This window comes from Ostrea edulis, chromosome 2 (assembly GCF_947568905.1).
Source record: "Ostrea edulis chromosome 2, xbOstEdul1.1, whole genome shotgun sequence".
NCBI classification, from domain to species: Eukaryota; Metazoa; Mollusca; class Bivalvia; order Ostreida; family Ostreidae; genus Ostrea; species Ostrea edulis.
The window spans coordinates 47,065,569-47,070,685 of NC_079165.1; the positions used below are offsets into that span (position 1 = coordinate 47,065,569).

Genomic DNA, 5,117 nt, shown 5'->3' on the forward strand with positions numbered 1-5,117 from the left:
TCATTGGGACAAAAGAGACATAAATTGTAAATTTCAGGACTCCAGCTCCCCAAAGGGGCAGGGCGAAAAGTGACCAATTGTCAAAAAATCTTCTTCTCAAGAACCATACATGTGTACCAAAACTAAATGCATAGTGATGTAGAGCAGGAAAGCTTCTACCAAAATTGTAAATTTCATGATCCCAAGGGTAGGGGTTCTGACCCCAGAGTGGGGCCAATTGGTATATAGTGTTTATGTGCAAAACACTTAAATAACATCTTCTTTAGTGCTATTGATACTACTTTGAAACTAAATGGATAGAGCAGGTAGTCTTTTACCAAAGTTGTAAATTTTATGATCCCCAGAGTAGGGGTTCTGAACCCAGGGTGGGGCCAAACTTAGGATATAGTATTTATGGGTAAGTTTGCTGATACTGTATAAAATATAAATACATATGCACATACTTAGGAATTATGGAGAAAAGTATGTACAAAAAATGGTGAATTTCACAACCCAGGGTTATGACTTTAGGATGGGTCCAAATTAGTCATATCTTTTGATGTTTTAATGTAATATACCTATTATTTAAAACCTTTCATCAGTTTATGTACTTTTAAGGGCAGTGAAGTTTTAAGAACATATCTTGTTTTATACTGTTGCTGAACATTAGAATTTAGCTTAGATATTCAGAACAGGAATTTTTTTTTCTAGATATCATAGCCCGTGGGAGTAGTGATACTTTTTCACTAGTATTCAGGTGACCGATAAGGTCTGTGGGCCTCTTCTTTTTTTATTGTAGCCATTCAATAAAATACCTTCTAAAATAATATTTCTATTAATTTTGCAAAAACATATCACATATATGGTGGAGTTATTTTAACACCCATGTGAGACATGTATGACCATCAACACCTTAAAAAGTGCAATAAAAAAAATAATAATAACAAATTTCATCAACAATGACATTATCAAAGTGCATGTATTTGTAAATTACACTCTTAAAAGGGAGAGAATTGTAAATATCCACCGCACAATTTAATCCTTCTGAGTTGAGCGAAAGAGTTTTATGGCTCTCTTTGCCGTCTGTACCTTTGAATGGAATGCATGATTAAACTCCGGCTCTTTCATGCCCAACACCTTTATTGCATAAACTGAAATTATACAAATAATGATAATTTACATGTCATTATAGATAATAACTACAAAGTTTTAAGTGTAAAACAAATACAACCTCAATCTGAACACCAAGAGGCATGGGGTGAAATTTGAATTTATGCTACTTTAGGTTGCTTGCATATCAATTTAACAATGTGTATTCTTTTGGATTTTAAAAGATTTCAAAATATTTTTTTCTTACACTTCTTTCATTTTTCATGCTATTTTCCAACCGTAATTGTATTTCTTAATCATATCCCTTTGTAAGGGGCATTATCATTTATATGGAAAAAACTTACTTCACCTAAGGATGCTTTGAAGCAAGTTTGGTTTAAATCGAACCTTTTGATTGAAATTATGTGAAACATTTACAATATTGACAACAACGACAAATTTCGATCAGATTTTTTTTAAAACTTACTTGAATGTTCGGCTCTTATGAGCTTATTTTTTTATGTAGGAAAATTGGTTACCCTTCAAGCACTGAGCCACCACACCGTTCTTCACAAATGTCAAAGCTGTTTACCCATTCAAATCCTCTGGCTCGAAAAAGCCATCCATGAACTTCTTCACTGTGAAAGATTTTCCTTTCCCTTTGCATTTTCTCAACACTTCTGTAATCCACTTCCTGGGCACTGACCCCCCCCCCCCCCCCCCTCTCTCTCTCTCTCTCTCTGGAACAAGTCTCTCATAATGTGGAGGAGGATCAGTCCTAATGTCGACTAGTTTCTACAAAAAGATAATAAAACTGACAACACTGCACGTATAATTGGTCATCCTTAAAAGTTTACACATTGCATAAGAAGATTATATATATATATATATATATATATATATATACTATAGATCTCAATACTAGTGCTGGAATTATTTGAAACTTGGAAAAGTGACCAGACAGATAACTCAATCATATATCAATTAACATTAATTAATGTTTGAAATGACTTGCATTTAATTTTGATTTACTTACATAGTCAGCAAAGTCAACAACTGTACCACGGCTTTGGGTATAGTGACTTTTTAAAGGCCCTTCTTTATCTTCATGTGCTAAAATTAATTATTTAAAGATTATATTTGAAAAGCAAGTAAAAATTAACACAATAAATTCATTTCACTTCCTCTATACTAAAAATATATTACCTGAAGCAACTTGTATCTTCTTCAACTCCTTAAGTCTTCCAGTGTGATTTAAATCAGACCCCATACTCATTATCATATGATGAGTATGGGGTCTGATTTTAATCAGATTGTGGAAATCTTCTTGACAGTGTCTCATTGTCCTCTGTACTTTGTCTTAACACAAATATTTTGGATTTGGAAGTCTTTCATTGTGCAGTCATAACAATCTCCACTAACTGCCGTGAGGGATTTTACCAACAATTCGGGTGTAGAGGATGATGAGGTGATAGGAAGCATCCAAATCTCTGTGTGAAGTAGGGATATTCATCTGACATACTGATAATGTGATAGGAGGCATCCCAATCTCTGTGTGTGAAGTAGGGATATTCATCTGACATACTGATGAGGTGATAGGAGGCATCCAAATCTCTGTGTGTGAAGTAGGGATATTCATCTGACATACTGATGATGTGATAGGAGGCATCCAAATCTCTGTGTGTGAAGTAGGGATATTCATCTGACATGCTAATGATGTGAGAGGAGGCATCCGATTTTCAGATGACAAGGAAGGACTGTTAATTGCACGTGTAGATGAGGTAATAATAACAGGTATCCTATTTCCTGAAGAAGAAGGAATGTTTTCAATTGTAGATGGGGTTGAAGTGTAGTTGGTAGGCATCCTACTCTGTAGGGGCATGCTTAAAACTTGTTTTAAGACAAATTATTGGACATTCCTTAACATAGTGTGTGTGCGTGTGAAACCGCTACCAGGAAGTATTCACATAGACCAGTTGAATATTTGGTGACGTCAACATGATTTATCGTTTTATAAGGTCACCTGAGTTACCTATTGCAATATATTGTCATGCGTCATCGTACATGTACGTCGTGCGTTAACAATTGAACATTTTTGACTTCTTGATATCTACTATTCCAATTCTTTTCAAATTTGGTATGAAGCATCTTTAGGACAAGGGGGATATAAATTGTAAATTTCAGGACTCCTTCACCCCCGGGGCCTTATACTTACTTGCTTAATCATCTTCGTGCTAGGAAGCACATAAGGCCTTCACTGAGGATCGCCGGGGCCTTATGGGTAGGGCAAAAATTGATCATTTGTTCAAAATTCTTCTCTACAACCGCACATGTATAAGAGAAACTAAATGTATAGTGATATAGAGCAGAAAGGCGTCTACCAAAATAATAAATTTCATGATCCCCGAGGTAGGGGTTTTGACCCCAGGGCGGGGCCAAACTTAGTATATAGTGTTTATGTGTAAAACACTTATATAAAATCTTCTTTAGTGCTATTGATACTAAATTGAAACTAAATGGATATCTAGAAAGAGCAGATAGTCCTTTACCAAAATTGTACATTTGATGATCCTAGGGGTAGGGATTTTGGTATCTGGTTTTTTTTTCAAATTTAGTATAAAGCATCTTTGGGACAAGAGCGATATAAATTGTAAATTTCAGGACTCCTGCACTCCCAGGACCTTATGGGGTGAGGCAAAACTGTCAAAAATTGGCTATTTTTGAAAAATCTTCTCTACACTTGCATATCTTTCAAAATTATTATAATAATTTGAAGGACTTTCGCAACCCTAATGTTTTGACTCAAGGATAGGTCCAAATTAGTCATATCGTTTAAGGTTAATCGATCCTCGTGTGATGTCATAGGTTTTTGCAAAAATCTTTATCAAATTAAACTTTGCGCATGATAGAAATATATCTTCAGAGGAATTTTATTGACTGTATAAAATAAAAAAAATTCGTAAACTATTGATATTGAAAAAGTGTATATTTTCTATAATGTAAAACTTATACGCTACCAATAAATAATCAATTCTTTATAATTGAAAAAATGTTGTCAAGGGCAATAACTCCTATGCTGGTATTTCTTCTACTGCATGTCTATTATGCATGATTTCCCTAATATCCACAATTAATTTATACATATTTATGAATTAACAGTTTTTTAAAACTTTTTAAATTTGTCATTTCAACAATATTTTATCTATTTTAATTATTCTGTACAACGAAAATGTGTGATTTTCTTATGTTAGCATATACTTCCGTTTTTTATGTCTGACATCTTTAAAAATGTGGCAACATACACATTTTCTTTGTTTATTGTTTAAATTTAACTATATTGAACGGTAATTAATACAGTTTTTGCACTTTGAACCATTATTATTGATAAGTCACATGAGGATCGATCCACCTTAATGATTGATTGATTGTATCTTGCTTAACGTCTCGCTCGAGAATTTTTCACTCATGGAGACGTTATCGTTTAATGTAAATGGGTAAATGCATATAATATATTATGCACTTTTTGAGGGCATTGAAATCTTTTAAGAACACATCTTGTTTTATACTGTTGCTGAATATTAGAATTTAGCCTAGATATTCAGAACAGGAATTTTTTCTCCCTCTCGATTTCATAGCCCTTGGGAAGAATGATACTTTTTCACTAGTACTCAGGTGACCGATAAGGCCTGTGGGCCTCTTGTATTCTTCCCACCAGCTGTGACTAGAAAGTACCATGAAGAAAAACGTCCTAGTACACAGCTCTGCAATATATACAGTACATTTTTATTAGCACAAACGATTATTTGTTGATTATTCTAAAGTGCAAACATACTATCAGCAGAGAGCATATATCTCCCGTATTACTGATGAATAAACACTACATGGTGAGTGAATTTGAATAAAGGTGGTATTTAAAGCAAAGCAAATCTATTGAAGTCGGATCCCCAACCCATTCTTTGCAAAAATACAAGACGCCATCATATTTTGACAATTTCAACCGAGAAGTTGCGATTGTGATACGGTATTTGCATATTAAACCGACCCCGACT

The 5,117-nt window shown here is 34.1% G+C and overlaps 1 long non-coding RNA gene across 1 annotated transcript; it reads right to left on the reverse strand.

Moving 5' to 3' along the window:
* Positions 1 to 808: 808 nt before the first annotated feature.
* Positions 809 to 2,181, reverse strand: LOC125678785 (uncharacterized). The gene is made up of 3 exons (XR_008799989.1): positions 2,105 to 2,181; positions 1,661 to 1,863; positions 809 to 1,130 (listed from the first exon to the last, which is right to left on the reverse strand). It is a non-coding gene; the product is annotated as an uncharacterized LOC125678785 (long non-coding RNA).
* Between the last annotated feature and the right edge of the window lie 2,936 nt (positions 2,182 to 5,117).